The 23,337-nt window shown below is 42.5% G+C and overlaps 1 long non-coding RNA gene across 1 annotated transcript in view; it reads right to left on the minus strand.

Moving 5' to 3' along the window:
* LOC122455891 overlaps positions 1-23,337 on the minus strand; it is a 106,813-nt gene that overhangs the window by 37,082 nt on the left and 46,394 nt on the right. The window contains exon 5 of the long non-coding RNA XR_006274399.1: positions 21,474-21,524. This is a non-coding gene — a long non-coding RNA (uncharacterized LOC122455891). The remainder of the gene's footprint in view (positions 1-21,473; positions 21,525-23,337) is intronic.

Here is a 23,337-nt window from a genome sequence, read left to right on the forward strand (position 1 = left end):
GCATCACGGGCTATTGGGACAGGACCCAGGATGCCTCGCAACCCCCTCTCTCTTCCCACAACTCTTAGCGGCAGAAGAGGAAGAGATGCTCTGTGGGGTAGCTGCCCAGAGTGCACCGCTCTGAATACCGCTGCAAGTGTGAACACGCTATTGTGCAGGCAGCTGACAGTGTGAAAACACAACAGCAGTTTTCCTTCAGTGCTCTGAGCAGCGCGGTAACTGCTGCACTGCTGGCAGTGTAGACATACCCTAAGTAAAAACTCTGATGCCCTCAGGTTTATACTCATAGTGAAGTAGTCTCCATGCACATACACAGTAGTTTACTGTAAGCATAACTATAACTGGAACTGCAATTTGCACGTCACCCCTTCTCCTCTAGCATACCAGGGCCAGTTCAGAAGATGCAGGGACCCTTGCGTCATCAAGTCCTCACCAAAGCTGGGATGATACTTACTGCTCAGACTGTGGCATCACCTGGTGTAAAGTGCAAGCTGATTCACATTGCTAGTGAGCTTCCAATCAACAGCTTATTGAAAGCAGGAAATCTGCATGTGGACAAGTGACTTACTTCTTTCTGTCAGGTGGAGCTTCTGCCTCAGTTTCCCCTCTGGTTTAGCACTGGTTTTCTCTAACAAGCAGATAGTTGGCCCCCCAGTCAAACTGGAAAAAGTCCTCCTGTTCCAGGGTACATAAGAGTTCTGCAAAGTAAGAAGTACCTTAGGCATTTCTGTAGCCCAGGCCAAAGGGGAAAAAAAGAGGGGGTGGCTCATTCTAACCAGCCCCACAAAAATAAATTGCCTGTGAATAAGACATCTTCTGAGCTCCTTCTGATCCAGGGGCTACTACTAGTCAGATCCTGCATCGTAATCACCTTGAACCCCCTCAATAAGCCCTTAAGAGGAACTTCCTTCCCTCCTCAAAGAAAACATTCGTGATTGTTCACAGCTGATGCAATTCCGGTCTCCTCCTGGCCTGAATTAACCCTCCACTACTGTCCATCTGCGTGGGATTTCTATACCCCTCATCATACTTCCACTCTGGTACACATCAGATTTTTCCCATCTTCCTGTTTAAGAGGAAATCTCCATGCATCATACCCTAATAGAATTGGGTGAAATGTTTTGGACAAATAGTTTATACATCAAAAATGCAGTTTTGGTCAACCAAAAACTATTCATGAATCTGACTCAATAGTTTTGGCTGGGGAAGAGATTTTCAGGGCTAGCAAACTCTGGGCATGTGTGTGTCCCCCCTCCTTTATCCACATCTCTAACCTCTGAAGTAAGTGCTTTAAAGGTCAGGCTACAAAGCTATTCTTTCTTTGGCACAATGAATATTTAAGTATTGATACAAAGTGGAGCAGCTTCAACAGGAGAGATGGAAAGCAACCCACCCAAAATAGCATAGACACTATTGTTTAGGGTGCTCATGTAGAAGAGGAAAGATTAGAGTTCAAATCCCTGCTCCAGAATGGGTCTCCCACATGCCAGGAAAATGCCCTAACCACTGGACTAGAGGTTATAAAAGGGAAAGTGCACACACTTTGCTGGCCCAAAATGTATTTTTCCCAATTTGCCAGCAAAAGCCAAACAAATATCTTCCCTGATTTTTTTGGATTGTTGGCTGAACAAACAAGAAATTATTCATCCAGCTCTAGATCCTAATTCCCTCAAGAAAAAAAATAAAACATACAGCAGATCTAGACACATCAGTTATCATCTCCTTTCTCATCCACCATAGGACTCAAGCAACTTCTATGGCATAGGAGTCTGAGGGTCACACACTGAAGCGGGGGTTCTTAGATGTGAAGCCTCAGTAAATGACTTCACTGGGACTTGAGATTTATGTCAGCCATCCCTGCAGCACACTCATCCAGTTCTGCAGCAGAACATGGGGTGGTTCTGCCTCCAGCATATGAGGTAAATCTCCAGAAGCTGGGAAAGTGTGTTTAATTTTGCTGTTAGTTTCTTGTGGAATGTATATATACTACATAAATTGGTTAACATGAAATTTGCAGACAAGTGTGAAAGGAGTAGGGATATTGCTGAACAAAACTCAAGCAGGCAAAAACCAGAGGGACCTGAAATTGCAAACAAACATTAAACATTCATTGTATGGATTTTTAATGTAGCATCAGCAGCAAACTTTATTTGTATTGATGGGAGGAGGGTTTAGTGACAGTTTATGGTAATACCATATGGAACTGATCCCACCAAGTTCTGTTCTCACTTACTCAGGTATCAATCTACAGTAATTCCACTAAAGTAATGAAGTTCCTCTACACTGACACCAGTGTAAATGACAGCAGAATTCAGCCCACTCTGCTTATCCCCAAACCCTTCCCTGGCTCACTGTGAAATCAGAACCCGAAGAGCAGGAAAACAAGACAATACTGATAGAGAAGAAAAGAATCTTCCTGTTCCTTGTTCCACTGGAACTACTGCTGGGCAGTTCTGCCTTCCTCACTCCTATAAAACTGTCTTTCCTTACCATAGAGTTTACGATTATCTATGTTTTTAATATCAGGCTCATCACCCTGGTACTTGAGCATTAGCTTTGTCCTTTTACACTAAAGAGGGTGTTCTTTAAAAATTATTACTGCTTCTAAAGTTCTAATTTCAATAACTGAACACTATTGCTCTTGAAGTAGTGTATCCACAGCTCAGTCCAAGAAAAGCTGAGAGAGCTGACCATGGTGCTGGAATCAAGGATTTGAATTGTTTGGGAACAGGGATGCTGGAAGGACTGCAAAGCAAAGTGGGGGGAGGGCAAATGGTGGGTGGCAAGCAAACAAAGCAAGCCAAATTTGAGTGGCATTACAACCCTGTGCAACAGATCACATTACGACTCACTCAAATTTGGCTCAGGCATCCCTCCATCATGCCAGCAGGGAAGGAGATTGGCCACTACACTGCCCAGGGCTGGTCAGGGGTCAAGGGGCATCCCAGGCCCCTGGATCCCCCCGTGTTATGTTCCTACCAAGTTCAAGTTCTCAAAAGTGAGGATGCATGCTCCCCTATTTAAAAAGTTAGGGGACAGTAGCCATTTACCCCCTCTTCCATCTCCAGTGCCTGTGATCCGGGAACAACTACAGTCAGTCATACTTCCTTCACACAGCATACAACTCCAGCACCTTGGGGTACCTCTATGGGGAAGAAGCCACTCCAGTATAATGGCTGATTTCAACGGAGAGTTCTGTTTATAGTTATGGTGCAATATGGCCCTTAAATTGATTTTCTATTGTGTTCTATTGCCTGTATGCTTACCTGAAAGATTTTTACCATCTAATTCTAAGTATATAAATAAAACTGGTAACATTACAAATCAAAGTGCTTTAAGGTTTTGGAAAAAGCTTTTTCAGACTATAGTTCTAACCCTGAATTCTTTTCTGTGAATTTATAGTTGAATATTTTTTCTTAATATCAGCTGAGATATTTAGACTAAATCAATTAAACCCCACTAGGGCCCAATCCTGCAAACTATTACTCATGTGTGTATAGTCAGTTACTCCTGGGGTCCTGTGAGTTTCCACCTGGGAATCAATACAGGTCCTGAATTGTCTAAGTCAATGGATTCTTTCCATTGACTTTAATGGACATTGGAGCCAATGATTATATATGCATATTTGCAGAATCAACCCCACTGTCTACAATGGAAAGCAGAGACTGCAGTCTTCCTCAGACAAGTTACATTTCCTCTTGATTATTTAAAATACAAAGAAATGAGATTCTGGCACAAACTGCAAATGGACCTTGCAGACACAATGTTGTTTTAAGAGTTATGCAAAACCCCACTGATTTGAATTGCAGAGTTAGTACAAACTGTTTTGCTTTCATTTCACATTCCTTGATTGCTGCTTTTCCCTTTGGGTTGCAATGAATCTAGTAATCCAAAGGGGGGGGGGAAATCATACAAGTGCTGAATTTCAACTGCTGTCAAAACAATAAATTGGCCCAGATTGACTCAAAACGTGGCCCAGGATTGCTGGCAATATTAGCAAATCTCTCAGTGGATCAGAGCTGAGGTTAGTTTGCAACACCACCAAAATAGGCAGATTGTGCATGCTCTGGGATTTCATGACAGACTTTTTGCACAGTGCTAGATTAACCCTGTGACAGGTTGGATCCCTCTTCTGGGATGCCACCTGATGTACTGGGATTTCACTGAGCCTCCCCTGCTCAATCAGACTGGGTTCCCTCTCCCTGCTTTGCTGAATTAGGCCTCTTGCAGTACACACACACAGGTAGGGCCACACCCCACTGCAGATACAGACTGAAGTCATCTCTGTGTGAAAGGACTCCCCCAGCACTCACATGCACACCCCTTTTGGGGAGATAAACCCAAAATAATACTGTCTTATGCTGTATAGAAAAATCTGTTCAGCACAAGCTCATAAAAATCCACCTTCTGCCTCAAATGTGAAAAGAAATGTCTACATATCTTGCCCCCCCCCCAGTTAGAAATTTCATAAACTGGGTTCATTATGAACAAGAAATAAGTTTATTACCTACCAAAGGTGGATTTTAAGTGAATATAACAGACAAAACAAAGCAGATTACTCAGATTACTAAGCAAATGAAACCAAACAGACAAACTAAACTAGTTTTACTAAAGAAATTGGCTACAAATAGTACTTCTCACCCTAGATGTTGTTTCAGGCCAATTACAGAAAGTCTTGAAAGGCAGCTGCACTCGTCTCCCTCTTGAGACCTGAGGTGGTATTACTCACAAGCTAGATACCCTTCCAGCTTGGGTTCAACCCTTCTCCCATCAATTCAGTTTTTGCTTCCAGGTGTTCAGTGTTTCTCTGGGTGGGGAGGCAGAGGAGAACCACGATGTCATCACTCCCCTGCCTCATATAGATTTTGTGTAAGGCGGGAACCCTTTGTTTTCTAGTGGAAAGCCACTGGCATTGCAAAAGGGGAGGAGGAGCATCCAATACCAGGTGACTCAGACCCATGTCTCTGCAGTGTCCACGGGAAGACTAAGCTCTTTCACAGTCCATTGTCTCTGCTAATGGCCCATTAGCCCTGTCTGGCTTTTCCATTGTTGTACCTGAAGCGCTGGTTGCGGGGGGGGGGGGGAGACGCGGGGGTGGAGAGACACACATCCAAAGTAACACATTTGAAATACATATACACATTCAGTAAATCATAACCTTTCCAATGATATCTCACACGAGCCATCTTGCATAAAGTATATCTGTTATATTATTCATATCATAAGCATATTTTGAATAAAGAATATGGAGTGAAACATTACAAACCCAAGAAGATGTATTATCTTTTTCAGATCTCCCATGATATGCATCATTGTTTTCAGAAGATTTTGTCACAGCAACTTGGACATAACTTAAATTATGAGGATACGCATATCCTCAACTTGTGCAAGATGGCACAGTTCTATTTACTTTCATTCTCTTCTCATTTACACTGGTCTAACTGCATTGACTTCAATGGAGTTAATCCCAATTTAGACCTGTCTAAGTAAGACCAGAATCAGGCTCATCAACTTCAGCTTTTAGCATCTAAATGCATCAGTCAAAAGTCTTGCCAGCACCCTGTAGAATAAAGCCTAAGGGACCTTATCTAGCTTTATGTACTTGCACATTCATATTTCTCTTTTCAGTTCTAAATGAGTGCCTTCATTGCCTACTCTGTATTTTGATCTCATGGCATGCCTGATGTGATATGCCTACCTGGATGCATGATATCCCCTATTATATATATACAGCCTTGAGAAAACATTGCCATTGTATCTTTTTATGATGTAGAAAGACAGGACACAGTGAGAATCAAGGCTCTGTTAGCAGAGTTATTTGCACCTTTGATTATGAAACCCAAAACTTCACAAAAGCTGGATGGTTGTAGATTTTTGTCCTGAATCAAAATTAGCTGGGTTTCAGTCACTGAAGCCGATGATGGCACAAGCACAGAGGAGGTGAGAGAGGGCAATGCTAATGAGGACAAATTAGAGTCTATGGAGGGAGCTATAAAACATTATTTCCCAGGAAGAACAACCTATATCTTGGCCCGGCAGAAGCTGAACTTCTCATGCTCTGTCCTGTTTCAAAGGAAGCATCACTAATTAGACCTAGTCAAGTTACTAGAAATGGCAGGGAATTACGTAGGTATTGGGAATGCAGAGCATGTAGGATGGGAAAGGAGAATAGGGACAATACAGGTCCTGTTCCCTTTCATGCTTTCTCAAGGTATTTTCTGACAGTGTCGCATGCTGACGGAGCCAAATTCTACATTACCATTAAGAAGCCCCTCAGCTGTTAAAGTCCAAAAGACATCAGTGTGTGGACTCAAATGAGGACTCAAGTCATCCAACAATATAGACTGTTGCTTAAGATGGCAGAGGATTATCTAGAGTCTCACTCAGAAACCAGAAGAACTCCGTGTAAGCTCGAATGCTTGTCTCTCTCACCAACAGAAGTGGGACTAATAAAAGGTATTACCTCACCCACCTTGTCTCACAAACATGTTGGCATTCTGATCTAGCTACACGTGGAGAGCAGACACAGGGCTGGAGGCAGACAATACATCAGAGAAATCAGGGCTCTGGGAACCATAATGTTGACTGGGAAAAGCAACAGCATTTCCCTCTCTTGTTATACAAGTTATGGGAGCAGGATAAGCCACTTCTGGTCTCTGTCTTTGACCCAGGTGTTTTTTGGCTGTGTGTCAAGGGAAGACTGTTAAGAAAGCAGAGGAAAGCAGCAGCAAGTCTTCTGTCCCTAGGAAAGGTCAGGAAGGGTCTGGGATCAAGCATAGGATCCAATAGCAAAATCCTATAATGTGATGGTTACCCCAGGGCTCTCTATAAATGCTAAAGCTTCTCAACAGGAGCATTCTCATAGCTGTTCCAAATGCTGCAGGCAGCAAATGTAAGATGTCATAAGAACGGCCATACTGGGTCAGACCAAAGGTCCATCTAGCCCAGTATCCTGTCTTCCAACGGTGGCCAATGCCAAGTGCCCCAGAGGGAATGACCAGAACAGGTAATCATCAAGTGATCCATCCCATCGCCCATTCCCAGCTTCTGGCAAACAGAGTCCAGGGACGCTATCCCTGCCCATCTTGGCTAAGAACCATCGATGGACCTGTCCTCTATGAACTTATCTAGTTCTTTTTTGAACCCTGTTATAGTCTTGGCCTTCACAACATCCTCTGGCAAAGAGTTCCACAGATCCTGGGAAAACTGAAGGCTATTCGGCCCAACTGTGGGAGATGAATTCTTCTGTGGACCTGAGGTGACATACACATATGAACGTAAGGACCACAGGAGATGCTTTGGGCAGGCAAGCTGGCTAGGCAGAAGAACAACACACTTGTCATCTGCAGCATGCCACACTATAGATGTATAGCTTTGAGAAATCACCTTCTGTTCACCTGAATCTCTTGCACAATTTGGAAGTGATGCATCCAGCTCCCCTCTATATCCTGAGTTTATGACATTCGACAATGTCATGGCACTGGGTTTATCCCTGTCTCCTGGTTTGTACAATGTGACTAGCTTTTGCTGGTGTTCTTGAAGAAGGCCAGGAAATTGGAGAAGATGTTTACAGCTTGTAAAAATCAGTAGCCATTTAAGCTACACATATTCATTACATTCTATCTTGTGGGAGCTGAGGTGCAGGATGGTTTTCTTTACCTGAAGCAGGGTGCTATGGTACAATTCCATGCTCCATATGCTGGGACAAAGACTTACAGAAGCAGGACATTCAAGCATTCTACCTTTTCCTCGAAGCTGGACACCAACCTGCACCTGTTTCCTGCAGAGTGGGCTCTAGTGAAGACTCTCAGGTCATGGCCTGAGCCCCATTAGAGAAAGCCACTCAGTGGTAACTGTGATGCCATTAGCCAAGTGATCCCTTTCATCAGCTCACTAAAGAAGACTTCTCTTTGGCTTCAAGTACAACCACCACCAACACAGGTGGCATGCGGAAGAAGAGTCTCTACAACATCCTCCTTTCCAAACTAGCACAATACAGAGCACTGGGCAAGCTGTGCCATTCAGGGGACTGGAGCAGCATTCGCAATAACCCGCATGATGGGCGGTTCTGAAAGGGAATGACGCTCCTGAGACACAATCCCTTTTAGTGCTTTCCATTGGCCGGTACAGAGCCACACTACCCTGCAATGTAGCACTCCATATAAATAACACTCTGCCAAGCTGCTGGGTGCTCCTATTCATCATTATATGTCTTATGGTAGACCCTAGGGGCCCCAATCAAGGACCAGGGCCTCAGTTACTTTTCTGTACAACGCTTAGTGCAAAAAAGGAAGCCCCTGCCTCAGACAGTGCACAACCTGCCAGGGTGGGGGTAGGAGGTACCAAAATGAACAGAGAAGCAGCTCTGCATTGGCTTCCCTAATGCCAGATGGGCGTGATTTGTAGGCATCATGGCAGAGGTCAGTTTTAAGGAGAGATTTATAAGAGGATAAGGTAGCAGCTGTACAAATACTGACAGGGAGTTTCCTCCTGTGCATGAAGGCTGGCACGGCAGAAAGCCTGGAGGTAGTTGAGGGGAAGTGGACAGGGAGTTAATCAGTCATTGGCCAGGCAGGATTTACAGCTTGATAACCTAATAGCCCTGATAGATGGAGCAAGATACATGTTGAAGATCCTTTAATGTAAAGACAGGAGTGAGTGAGTGAGTGTGTGTGTGTGTGTGTGTGTGTGTGTGTGTGTGTGTGTGTGTGTGAGTGTGAGAGAGAGATGTGGTGGACCAAGGAGAATGAGTCGAGGGCTATACAGAAGGGACATGTGGTTGGAATGACAAGCTGGGAAGGTGAGCACAGCAGTGATTTTAATGGACCTGCAGTGGGGTAAAGTGGCTGGTGTCAAGGCCAGAGAGGAGCAGAGACAGTTAGCCCCTCATACTTTCTCCCTTTATTAGATTTCTTTTTGATTATATGTCGCAGACATATCAGCTGGTTTTTAAACACAACATTCATCTGTAGATGGCTGCGTGGGAGCATCACTATTCTTTTCTGTTACCTCGCATTATTGAGGCTATGTTATGTTTTGTCACCATAATTTGCTAAACTCAAACAACTGTGTCTCTGGTATCCTGATTAGCATAGGGCTGAGCTATCAACTCTGCTGCTATTGCTGTCACAGTCAGACATAGTGAATAATGAAAAAGTAACACACTGATCCCTAAAAGGCTTGTGTTGCTCTCTCTCTCTCTGTGGGATGAATCAGGTGAATGCTAGGATCATCCTGTTTATGCCAGAAAAAACGTTAAGGGCCAGATTCTCATTTACACTAAGGCCCCTTTGCACCACTCTAGCAGTGTAAAGGGGCCTTGAAGTAGGAATAAATTACATCCACACCAACTTTAAGGCCCCTTGACACTCACAGAGTGGTGTCAACAGGCCTTAGTGTTAATGAAAATATGTTACCATGGGCCACAGAATGAGAGTAACTAGATCTTTTATGAATGGATCTTTCATAATTACTTTCCATGTCGATAACACCTGGCATTTGAAAATTTCAAAGTGCTTTGCAAACATAAATGAATTTGCTTCGTAGCATTCCTAGAAGGTTGGTATCATCATCATCTCCTCTATTTTACAGATGGGGAATTCAAAGCACAGATCTTGCCTAGCATCACACAAGAAGTTTTTTGCAGACCGAACAATGGAACCCAGCTTCCTGAACTCCCAAGCCTCCATGTAATCCAGCAGTCCATCTTTTGTGTCCTCTTCCTCTCCTTGCAATTGATATTTTCCCCCTCTTAACTACAGAACAAACCCTCTAGGAACCATTCAAATACAGCAGATGGTCTACCATGCATTTTTATTCCAAACTTAGAATTAAGAAATACCTAGCCAACACTGAACAAAAGTTAGCAAGTAACAAAGCTTAACATCCAGCAAAGTACTCTTAACCACATTTAACCAGTTCTGCACTGAGTTTCAGCTTCTCCAGGTTCATTTCAAACCCAAAACTTAAAGTCAGGTTTCAGAGTAGCAGCCGTGTTAGTCTGTATTCGCAAAAAGAAAAGGAGTACTTGTGGCACCTTAGAGACTAACAAATTTATTAGAGCATAAGCTTTCGTGAGCTACAGCTCACTTCATCGGATGCATTTGGTGGAAAAAACAGAGGAGAGATTTATATACACACACACACAGAGAACATGAAACAATGTTCTCTGTGTGTGTGTATATAAATCTCTCCTCTGTTTTTTCCACCAAATGCATCCGATGAAGTGAGCTGTAGCTCACGAAAGCTTATGCTCTAATAAATTTGTTAGTCTCTAAGGTGCCACAAGTACTCCTTTTCTTTTTGCAAAACTTAAAGTGAAGCTCAGGGGGGATTGGAAAAAAAATTGGAATCCATACAAATCAAAGCCAGCAAGGTTCACACATCTGTGTTAGCTGCTGGCATTGTGCCATTGAGCTTTAGGTGGACATGCCCCTCTTCCTCCCATCAGTTTGAAAGCTGATATCAGAGATCATTCCTTAAAATGATTTATAAAGGATGTCTCAGAAGCAGCGTTCTAAAATCTTTTGGCTTGCAGCTGTAGAGAAAGTGTGGGACAGTATACGGGACAGCATAGAGGCCTGCTGGAAGCGACTGTTCCATCAAGAAAAGTGACGGATTGTTTAAAAATATCCCCATGTTTCTATTATGTGGCAAAGTCCATAGAGTATCTAGTCCAGTTCCCATTAAAAAGGAATACAACAGAGAGGAGATCACCTCTATCTGTGTTGGGACTAATGAGCTCTCTTACCATTGTATTGGGGTGCCTCCTAGAACAGCAAAGGAAGTACCCTAGTAGAGTTCATAGAGTCTTCTGCTCTTCTCCCTTTCTTTCACAACCAGAGAGGGAGTGTCAGCCCACATCCTGATATTTCACTTCTGCTACATTTTTTCCTACATTACCCTTTTCACATACTGCTTGAACGTTCCTCCTTGGCCTTCTTTTTCCCTCACTCTCCTTAGTGAGCCTGTGCTCCCAGCGATAGATTGTGTATGTGCCACCTTATTTATCAGGCAAGAGACTGCAGACCCACAGCAGGTTCCGTTTCCTTTCCTTTCCTTTCCTTTCCAGCAGTGTGTACACACCCAACCTCATTTTAAGGATACCACAAGTCCTGTCAATCAATGCATATTTGTTTAGGAGCATGGTTGCAGCTCTTCTGTCCTGGATTCTGAGCATTAGACATTAGGATCACAACTAACAATTCAAAGGATCAGCAATATCCACAGTAACATCCATTGCAAGTAGAACTGGTGGAATTTTGGGGGTGAAACTTTTTTGGTGAGAAATGCTGATTCAGCAACATTTTGTGAGTTTGTGTCAGTTTTGCCAAATTGTTCATGTCAGAATAAAAAAAAACACAAAATAAAATTCCAGAAGAGTTGAAATATTTCATTCTGACTCTTTCAAAATGAAGCAGCTTTTTGTTTTTAAATTCCCCTCAAATTTTAAAAAAGTTAAAACATTAAAAGACACGTGAAATAGAACAAAATATTTTGTTTTGGATTGAACAAAACATTTCATTCTACATTCAACTTTTTAATTCACCAAAAATTTCAAAGACCAGTTATTTTTGGCTCAACCTGAAGTGACTATTCCAATATTTTTGAAGTTGCCAGTGAATGAAAAAAAATCTGTTACAGCTCTCATTGCAAGTAATCTCTCTAGTTGTTGATCAGCCTTAGTAAATATATTTGTGCTTACCTATGTGAAGAATTGAAATTCACCTCGGGCCTGATCCAATGGAAAAACTCTAACTGCCTTGAGCGAGCATTAGATTGACCCTTAGTATACGGACAACACAACTTAACTGCAGAATTATTGGAATACAGCCTGGTACTCTCACATTTAAGCAACTGAGCTATTGCTTTACAATGGCTAGGTGAATCCTCTGGAGTCTGGAGTTTCACACACTATTTCCAGATGACAAAACTAGTTTGAATGTGTATACTTTCCCCCACATGATTCAAGCATCCGTCTAGTTCAAAAGGTTGTTGTTGTTTTTTTAATATAGGTAAAGGGATGCTTGTGCTGCATGTTATGGAGAGAAATCTACTGACCCCAAAAGTGAGACTGATACAACAAGGTGGCCTATATCTACGATATGTATGTCAGTGTATATATAATTTGCTGAATTTCTCTACACTAGGTTTTTCAGTCTTTCCTCAGTGGAACACAATCCCAGTGACATTAGAGTTCAAGTCAAATGTTCAAACTCGCAGTACTTGAGCAGATTCAAAGCAAGCCAGAAAAATACAGCCAGCCAGCCAAACATCCCTTTGAAGGAGATTTTCAAAACTAAACAGGGGGATTCATTAGTGAATTTTTAATGAGATTTGGGGGCTAGCGCCAAAAATGAATGTAAACACTAAGTCCAAAATTTAGATCTTCAAAACCCCTACTGAACTGCTGCCTAGCCCTGTAGGTGCCCACTTTCCCTTGGCACTTTTGTTTCTCCCCATAAAGTCCCCAAAATGCCTAAAAATCTGCGATTGGGCTTGTGGACAAGCACCTACATCCAGACGCTCATGTCTAGGCCCCATCAGGGTTCCCAAACTAGGCATTCCCTGCCCATCTTGCCTGTGGGGCCTGATCTGGTGTATGTGCTCTGAGGCCACCTAACAGAGGGATGCATCAAGGACATGGGGTTGCATCTATCACTAACCCGTACTGAGAGCAGGCCTGGAGGGCAGGTTTGTGGAACCGGAGGCTGGTGGATTCAGGGAGCTGATCTACAGCAGGCATATACAAGACTCTATCATGCTGAGGGCAGGTTGCAGCGAAGTGCCTCATGACCCTGGGTACCTTTGGGAAGTGTCACAAGGGGTGTGGATTAGGCCACACCCTGCTCCTCAATATTTCCTGCTGGCTGTCTCAGGTGGCTCCCCTCTCAGCATCCTGGCTTTTGTGGATCCCATTAGGTATCTCTCTCCTCTCATGCATTGTACAGGGAGCCACTAGGTAGCAGGGTGCTTAAACTTTAGGTGTGGCAGCGCTCAATCTAAATCCCCTTTGTCAATGTAGCCTGCATGGCTAAAATGCTAGGCAACTATGACAATCTCAACCATTGCATCCAGTGGATTACTCAATAATTACCATGAAATATATATTTTGGTATTGTATAGTAGCAATGTGGTAATTAGGGACTTCCTATATATATTATATACACAGACATACAGGAGATAAACAATATCAAAATAGGACCTACCTAGCTGCATATACAATTGGCCTCTGTTAATACCCATTTTTATTGCCTGTTGCCTTGTCCTCTTTCCCCCAACCTTCTGACTTATTGTTATACCAACTGTTATATCTCATATTGAATGAGACCGTAAGCTCTTCAGGGCTAAGACTATCCTTCTATTTTGTGTTTGTATAGTACCAAGCACCACAGCCCCCAATCCAGATCCTACATCGTGCCTAGTGACCCAAATGTAGTAGAAATAATAATTAACACATCACTGTAGCAATTCCCCAAGTGCAGCCATGGTTGGATTTTATCAAACCAGGGACCATGCTTGCACTAGAATGTGCAGCACCTGCTTTTCTGACTTGATGGGTCTGGTGCAGCTTAGATTGAGTCGTGACTAATTACAATTATCTTAATGCCACATTTTGTGCCATCACATACTGTAGAGCACATCTGTATACAGTATTCTGAGAAATGTGGGAAACATGACCTATGTTTTCAAATAGTTGGGGAGTGGGGTTCAACATGAGACCCCTTACGGGGACCCAATTTTCAGAAAATACAGTCTACTTTTCCTCTGAAAAATCAGGCCCTTTTAAGATGCCTCAAGTTGGGTACTCAAAAAATTACAGCAGTCTGGATCACAAGTATCTTTCCCCATATCTAGATAAAGCCATTCTATTGATTTATTTCCTCTTTTTGTTAAAAATTCCCAGTTAAGCGAGCTAACTCATTGTAAGAGTACAGGAATTAGTACCAAGTGGAAGTAGAGCACAATCAATCAATCAGTTAGCTGCTGCCTAATGTTTCTCTTTGCAGCTGGCAAAGGAGATACTCCACTACATTATTCGTTGAATTCCAAACCTTTTTCAGTGCTGTCATTCCTGTGATGCAGAGGATATTGGTTCTGTCTTTTCATGCCAGCAAATGAAGTCAACCAGTTTCCAGGCAATTCTCAAACAAGAGAGAAAACATAGCCTACAGAAGAACCACCTGATATTGCTTTTAAACCCTTGGCCCTCTGTACCTCACTTGTGCTCCCAGGAATGCCTCGCACTACAGTATTAAAAAGGATAGAGGGAGACGAGCTGGACATTGTCTTACTTGGAGGAAGTTGTTTATTCTCCAAATGCAATATTTAAGGACAAGGTGGATTTAGAACATTGCTTGAAAGCTCATGTTGTCTGCTCTAGGTGTCTCTAGATACTTGCCTCCATAAGATGGATTTGGTTGATAAAGTAGCAGTTGCCAGGAGCCAAAGACTGCATATTGAAGATAGTTTAAGCCTCCAAATGACTGATTTAAGTTTTAAGTATCTTTACTTTGTGAAGGAGACAGAGGAAATGCCAAGGGTGTGTGTGTTTGGAGGGCAGGGGGGAGAACTTGTTGTGAGAATATGCAATAAGGATCATACAGCCTAAGGCCTGACCCTACAAGCTGCTGAATTCAGGCATAGCCCTGTACCAGCAAGGAGCCTGTGAACAGGTCAACTTACCACTGATGTTTCTGCATAGCACAGTAACTCTCTCTCCACTGGGGTTCTCCTGACAGTGGCTGCTCCACCTCTGCAGTAGCCTGCCTCTTCCTGTGACTTGGTCCTCAAGCCAGGTCACTCCAAAGTCTCTCCCCGTCCAGGGAGTTTAATCCATAAACAACAAGCCAGGGAAATTAACACAGATAAACTCAGTTAGTGAGAGACAGAGGGAAGACCCTCTCCGGGAAGGGCTGTATGGGAAGCTCCTAGCTTCAGCCAGACCTTTTCTCAGGGACTGAAGTATTCCCTTCCCTGGTCTGCCCACAAGTGAACTTCTCTGCTTCCCTTTTAACTCCTCCTCCATCCTGTCCATGTCTTGCAGGTATAGTGGGTCAGAGCTGGCTGAGCCCAGAGCAGCTCCTTAACCCCCCGTTATCCAGTGCGGTGTTTGTACACCCTGTCACAAAGTCCCATTAACATAAACAGGGTTCCACACCAACACAAGGATCTTTCTCCCTTGAGCAGCTTGGAGGATGAGAGCCTAAGGCACTGATTCAGCAAGATACTTAAGCATATGCCTAACTTTAAGCAAGGGAGTAGTCCCACTAACTTCAATGAGATGGCACACATCATCAAAGCTGGGCACATGCTTAAATTCTTTGCTGGACTGGGGCTGAAAAGAGGGAAATAAAATAGTGGATTATTTAATTTCACAGTGGATATTGTGATATTTTGTCATATTATATTTTCAAAATATTGCTCTTTGACGATTTGGGTTTCCTCAAAGAAACTGTTTAAGACTGTTGAGCATTTTTTGAGACCACATACAAAATTAAACGTTTGTAGGTGTTGAATTTTTGTTTTGATTTGATTTCCATTAACCTATAAAGTGAACACTTAGAAAAAGTACTGGAAAGAAAGACTGACAGAGCTTTACACAAAGGAGGTGAGTAAAATCATTAGAAAATTGCTAGATTGCTCAGTAACAGAATGAGCCCAGCTTCTTCTGAGGGACCCATCTTTAGAACTCAAGCGAATTCATGAAATATGGGAGCCATCTTTAACATTACCCCCATTTTATAGATGGGGAAACTGAGGCATTGGGCAGGGAAGTGACTTGCCCAAGGTCACCCAGCAGAACAACAACAGAATCAAGAATTGAACCCACACCCCCTGATTCCCAGCCCATGCCCTATCCACCAGGCCACACTGCCTAGATATCTAGCTCAATTTCTTCTTGATAAGAACAAGCACATATGGGACAATACACATTTCCTAGTGCTGTTTAAAAAAATGAATAGGAAAAAAAGCAGCACAGCCATCAGAATCAAAACAGATAAAGTCCTCTGGCGGAATCAACATCACCCATACTGAAGGGCCATAGGTAAAGCCATGATCCTGCAATGTGCGGAACTCCTGCTGTACTCAATGGGATTTCCACCCATGCATAACCAGACCCTAATTAGAAACAACATGCCACTGGGCCTGATCCAAAGCCCAGTGAAGTCAAAGGGAGTCTTTCCCTTGACCTCAACGGGTTTTGGATCAGACCCATTGTCTATCTTTCAGCCCATATCTAATCAGTCCTGAGAAAGGCCTGGTACTATGTAGCCAAAGCAGACAATGGTTTGATGTGGTGTAGGCTAAACAGTGAGTACATATTGATTAGTCTGGCAAATTTAAGCTGAGTTTCTACGACATGTACTGGGAAACTATTTGTTCTGTTGTCTCTACTTGCAAAATTTCTTTAATCAAACTGTTCCTTGTTTTAAAGTTTGAAGAAGCTTTTTTAACTCACTCACTAGGGCTATCTAACACTTACATCATAGATAACAGGAATCCTTTTAGACACATGAACCATTCTCACACAACGGAAGAGCGACATGGACTATGGATGGGTGAAGATGTTCATCAGTAGCTCACTGTCATTAGAAAATGCAAGATTGCTCAGTAACAGAATGAGCCCAGCTTCTTCTGAGGGACCCATCTTTAGAACTCAAGAGAATTCATGAAATATTGGAGCCATCTTTAAACCATCTAGGCCAAACGTGCTGCCTCCTGCTGCTCTCCCTTCCCACCTCATTCTCTTATCCCTGCTTGTCTGTAATGTCTTGTTTCCCTCTTTTCATCTCCTAATATAATATTGTAATTAACTGACAAAGTTGGTAACCCATGATTCAGCTGCTCCATGTGTGTGTGGGCAGATAGATATTCTGTGACTGCATCCAGTCTAATGGCTAGCTTTCATAGATAATTTAGCTATTTCCTTTAAAAAATGCAGCTAGAGTGAAAGACAAGACAATATCCTTGCTTTCATCTAAACATGTAGGGGCATTATACTGCCCTGCTCTGCCCGCAGAACTCCCATTATTGTCAGGGGGACTCAACAGCTCACAGGGGAGCTTAAGCCTGTGAGCACAGTGGCCTGAGCCAGCAAGCGCTTAAACACATGGGTAACTTTAAGCAAGTGAACATTCCATTGACTTCAACAGAATGACTTCTGTGCTTAAATTGAAGCATGTAATTGAGTGGTTTACTGGTCTGGGTGAGAATGGTCAGCAGCTCGCAGAATCAAACCCCGAACATATCTTGATATGCAAACAATGATATGTGGACTGCACTGTAAGTGCTCACATAACCAAGTCATAGAGTAAACTTCTAATACATTATGTGAGTAGAAAGAAGGCTAAATTGCCTTGAGATATGACTTCAGTCCATTATTAAAGTATCTTCTCATTAGTGAGCAGTGGTTCCCATGACAATCTCTTTCTTGCTTTAAGAATTGTACGTGGCATGGGTTCAGAATTAAAAATAAAGTCGCAAAGGAATCTTGTCAAAACCCCAGCAGGAGACAACTGATGGTTTTCATTCTGAGTGTTTGCAGAGATTCCTGAACAATTCCTGAACTTTTTGTGTTTCATCTAAAAACTAACTTCACTTGAGACACATCTGAACATCACTAAGTTTACATCACTGTCCAATAGATAGGGTCCTTCCAATTCACAGCCATGAAAAACACGCCACGGACTGTGAAATCTGGTCTGCCCCCCATGAAATCTGGTCTTTTTTGTGTGCTTTTCCCCTATACTATTCTGATTTAATGGTGGAGATCAGAGTTTCTTCAATTGCGGGACCTGACCCAAAAGGAAGGTGGGAGGGGAGGGTCACAAGGTTATTTTAGGGGAGTCATAGTTTTGCCACCCTTACTTCTGTGCTGCCTTCAGAGCTAGGTGTCCGGAGAGTGGTGGCTATTGACCAGGCGCCCAGCTCTGAAGGTGGCACCCTGCCAGCAGCAGCGCAGAAGTAAGAATGGCAATACCATACCATTCCACTCTTATTTCTGTGCTGCCTTTAGAGCTGGGCAGCCAGAGAGTGGCAGCTGCAGACTGAGGGCCCAGCTCTGCAGACAACAGAAGTAAGAGTGGTAATATCATACCATGACATCCTTACTTCTGCACTGCTACTGGTGGTGGCTCTGCCTTCAGAGCTGGGTTCCCAGCCAGCAGCCGCCACTCTCCAGTTGCCCAGCTCTGAAGGCAGTGCCGCCACCAGCAAAAGTAAGGGTAGCAGTACTGCAAACCCCGCCCCCCTACAATAATCTTATGATCCCCTCACACAGGGTGAAAGTAACTGAGGACACTTACTGGTACAGGGCCGGGGCGGCTCCAGCCCCCGGAAGGGGTGGGGCCTCAGGTGGAAGGTTAGGGCTGGGGGTCAACATCCCCCAGCGAGCCCTTCCAGGCTGCCTGGCCCACGTCGCCTGGGGCTCCCATGTTGAGTTAAAGGGCCCGAGGCTTTGGCCGCCGCTGTTAGGAGTTTTGAGCTTACAATATATGGACCATCAGAAATACTGTACTCATTTTATGTCAGTGTTTATTCCACTGTGAAAAAGCAGCTATTTTTCCTTTTAGCTGTGTGTCACAGTGCATCAGTGTAGTGCGGGGAGAGATGTGGAGGCAGACTGCCACATGACCTAAACGTTACCTGGTAACAAACCCATACAAAATCTTCATATGCTCATAAGTTTCTCAACCGATTTCTCATGATTAGTCTCAACACAGAATGAATTTGGTTTGGAAAGGAACCAAGAATACATTTTGTCGTTTCTTGAGTTGCTTGAATGAAGGGGTGGAAAAAAGATATATGTTTCCTTTATTAAAATTTATTTGGAAATTTTTCCTGTGGTTAGTTCACTTGAAAAAAGTTTTGGTTTTTAAACTTCAGATGTGAACCATTCAGAATGGAGCTGGAGTTTTTGCCTCATCTGAAGAAATTTGGGTTTGAAATAAAGTTTGGGGAAAAAAAAAGGTGTAGGAGCTTTTCAAGGGCCCAGCACCCACAAATCAGAGATTTCAGATTTCTTCAGATTTCAGAAGAGCCTCTCACATGTAAGGCCTGAAATAAAGGCCAGATTTTCAAAAGTGCTTAGCATGCAGCATTTGTTTACTAGTACAAAAACACCCTGGATCATGTTTCTGAGCATTCATATTTGTTTCTTTGAATCTATACTGAAGAGGACATGAAGATCTCACAACAGTACTAGGGATCATCTTACATACTGATATTTTCAAGGGTGACTGATGAAGTTATGTACCCAACTCTCATTGACTTTCAAGGTAATATGGGTGCCTAACTCTCTTAGGAGCCTTTGAAAATTCCAGCCATAATGCATAACCTTATATAAAGTGTTTTGTTTTTCCAAAAACATTTCCTGGCCCAGTTTGTCACCATTCCTCTCCCTTACACAGACTGATCATTTTTAAAGGTTGTCAGACTATGGCAAAGACATTTTAATAGAGACTGGGAGTGGATGAGTCATTACTTAAAATAAAACTATTTCCCCATGTTATTTCTCCCCTCACCCCACCCCCTGAACACAGGAAATATTTTACAGAGCATGAACAAGAGAACTTTAATGAGATGTGTAAACATTAAACAAGATACATGAAACATAATTTTGAAAGGAGTTCTCCCCATAGATAAACAAATGGGCATACTCTTAAAACATTTAAAATACTGCTGTATATAAACAAATTATTGATACAGTTGGGTGTGCTTCAGGAATATTTGCCTACTGCAAATGGAAATATTTTGATTCACATTTTTATTGGCATCATAGCTATGATCCACTGCAATCATTTTTTAATCCTGGGTGATCATCAAAAAAAGAAAAAAATTCCTAAATTCCATTTAGCAATCAAGATTTTATAAAATACTTTGTTCTAGTGACGTTTCCACCTTTAAGTACAGGTATGCATCACCTTTCTGAAACAAGGTTTTATAACAAGATCTCTATCATGCATTCTTACAATACAATACCCACCTGCTGAAGTGAAGAAACAGATTGACAGAGCCAGAAGAGTACCCAGAAGTCACCTACTACAGGACAAGCCCAACAAAGAAAATAACAGAACGCCACTAGCCAGCACCTTCAGCCCCCAACTAAAACCTCTCCAACGCATCATCAAGGATCTACAACCTAGCCTGAAGGACGACCCATCACTCTTACAGATCTTGGGAGACAGGCCAGTCCTTGCTTACAGACAGCCCCCCAACCTGAAGCAAATACTCACCAGCAACCACACACCACACAACAGAACCACTAACCCAGGAACCTATCCTTGCAACAAAGCCTGTTGGCAACTGTGTCCACATATCTATTCAGGGGACACCATCATAGGGCCTAATCACATCAGCCACACTATCAGAGGCTCGTTCACCTACGCATCTACCAATGTGATATATGCCATCATGTACCAGCAATGCCCCTCTGCCATGTACATTGGTCAAACTGGACAGTGTCTACGTAAAAGAATAAATGGACACAAATCAGATGTCAAGAATTATAACATTCAAAAACCAGTCGGAAAACACTTCAATCTCTCCAGTCACACGATTACAGACCTGAGAGTGGCTATCCTTCAACAAAAAAGCTTCAAAAACAGACTCCAATGAGAGACTGCTGAATTGGAATTAATTTGCAAACTGGATACAATTAACTTAGGCTTGAATAGAGACTGGGAGTGGATGAGTCATTACATAAAGTAAAACTATTTCCCCATGTTATTTCTCCCCCCACCCCACCCCCTACTATTCCTCAGACGTTCTTATTAACTGCTGGAAATGGCCCACCTTGATTATCACCACAAAAGGTTTTCCTCCTTCCCCCACTCCTTCCTGCTGGTAATAGCTCATCTTAAGTGATCACTCTCCTTACAGTGTGTATGATAAAACCCATTGTTTCATGTTCTCTGTGTGTGTATATAAATCTCCTCACTGTATTTTCCACCGAATGCATCCGATGAAGTGAGCTATAGCTCACGAAAGCTTATGCTCAAATAAACTTGTTAGTCTCTAAGGTGCCACAAGTACTCCTTTTCATTTTTGCGAATACAGACTAACACAGCTGCTACTCTGAAATAAAATAACCTCAAGGTAACATCTAGCATGCAAAGATGGACTAAAACATAAATGCCAATATTACCCACACAGCACTGGCACATTGGTGAGATTCAAACTCTCATCAATGCAATTAACAGTGAGGCACTACAGGAGTTATACTATGATGAGTGTTGAATATATATTTATTAGAGACCTGGAAAAGTATCGTGAGCAGTGAGATGGCAAAATCCGTATACAACACACTTATTTAGGTTATTTAGGAGAAGAGCATGAGCAACTTCAGAGGGACTTAACCCTGCTAAGTGAATGAACACTATGATGACAGATTGAATACAACATTGGCAATCCTGCAATCAGTCCAGGTATTGAACTCAGTGAAATCCATGTCACAGTTCATAGCATCTTACCTATTGCTTCTTCCTCCAACTTCTTTCTTTGCATTTCCATCTCCATTGAGCCTGGGAAGGGTAAATATGACACATGTGAAGGATAAATATAGTTCTTAAACCAGAAATAACTATGACAGGTGCCTTTCATCCTGATTGAACAGCAGGGCTATTGCCACATGCTGGCTCCTAATACTCTTTAATTTTCATGTGTAGATACGACAGCTCTTTAAATCAGATTACAGTTGCTGATGATCAGAGCTGATGTATTGTTAATGTGAAATGCCCTTGTGTTAGGTCAAGCAGGAGCCCAACTTATAAATTTGTCTTTTAACAAAGCTTTGGTTGCATATTGCAGAGAAGCAGAGCTTCCACATGAAGGCCTTGATTCTACTATAATTAAGTCAGTGGCAAAATGCCCACTGACTTTAAGGGTGCAGGATCAGGATCAATTCCTCATCATTGAGAAAAGTTATTCTTTAGCCTCTTCTTTCCCTTCAGTGCAGGTGGTGGTTTTGAGAACCACTGCTCTGCAATATGTAAAGTAATCACACTCTAACTGTTCATCAAACCAAAGTGGAGCAAAATTCAGAGTTTCTGTCCTTCAGACAATTCAGACATGTCAACATTCATTTGTGTCCTGAAGTGGGACTAGAAGTTTAAATGCCAACAGTTTATGTGGAAAGGAAATTCTGAAAAAAAAAATTTTTATTTGGAAACATCAAAATGTTACATTTCAACAAACAAAACTTTAGCATTCCCCAAATAGGAGTGTTTCGATTCACTTTTTGAACTGTATTTCCCTACTGCCTTATGAGAGTTGTAGTTCCAGTCTCCATTCTCTCCTTTGGCCCAGGCTCTCTGGAGGACTACCTATCCCATAATGCATTTTGACCAAGTGGTGGATCATGCAGAGTCACATGACTATTTATTATGAAAGACATAGTCGGGTCGGGGAGCCTGAGCCAAAGGAGAGAATGGGGACTGAAATGAGATCTTCCATAATAAGTAGAATCATAAGAGAGAATGGGAGCTGGAACCCAACTCCCATAAGCCAATATTACATAAGTAAATGAAGGAGTAAAGATGTTTTTAACCGATTCCAAATTAAACATTTTGGGTCAAATGAAATATTCTGATTTGGGTCAAACCCAACCCCAAATGAAATATTTCAGTTATATTTTCCTGACAGAAAACTGAAAGTGTTTGGCAAATCAAAATTTTTCACAGGAAATTTTGAGTTTGCAGAAACTGCATTTTTGGTCAGAAAATCATTCAGATGGGAAATTCTTGACCAGCTCGACATGAAACATTAAGCACCTGATTTTTCTACCCTTAGGGTTCTGACCTGCAAGGTACCAAGCAGAGTAACTCTGAATGTTCCCTTGTGTGGGGGGTGACCTTCCTGCTCCCCTCACTCTGGGTTGTGGTTACAAAACACAAACAAGCTTTGTGAGAGGCTGGCTTAGTGGTTCACAAACCTACATGACATACCATAGATGCACACACATCGTAGTATACTGATACTTCTGGTCTTGAAGGGGCACTGTTTCAAGTTATGCCTTTTGTTCTGAGACAAGGAGCTCTGGGATTATTTACATGTAGACAAACTAAGTCAAAATAGGCAACAATGTTGCTATTTACAGGGAGCTAAACATAGTAGGTAGTTGGGAGAGCTGGTTGAAATTTGTCATTATGAAATAGCTTTTTTTCAAAAATGGAAATTTTTACCAAAAAAGTATTTTTTCTCAGCTAAACCCAAACACCAAAACCAAATCAGTATTTGTTTTTTTCCCTTTTCCCCTCATCTTTTCTCTCCATTTTTCATTGGCAAAACAGAAGAAGGGAATGGAAGTGTGGGAGGAGGGATGACCAAAAACAAGTT

Source organism: Dermochelys coriacea, chromosome 9, assembly GCF_009764565.3.
Source record: "Dermochelys coriacea isolate rDerCor1 chromosome 9, rDerCor1.pri.v4, whole genome shotgun sequence".
NCBI lineage: Eukaryota > Metazoa > Chordata > Testudines > Dermochelyidae > Dermochelys > Dermochelys coriacea.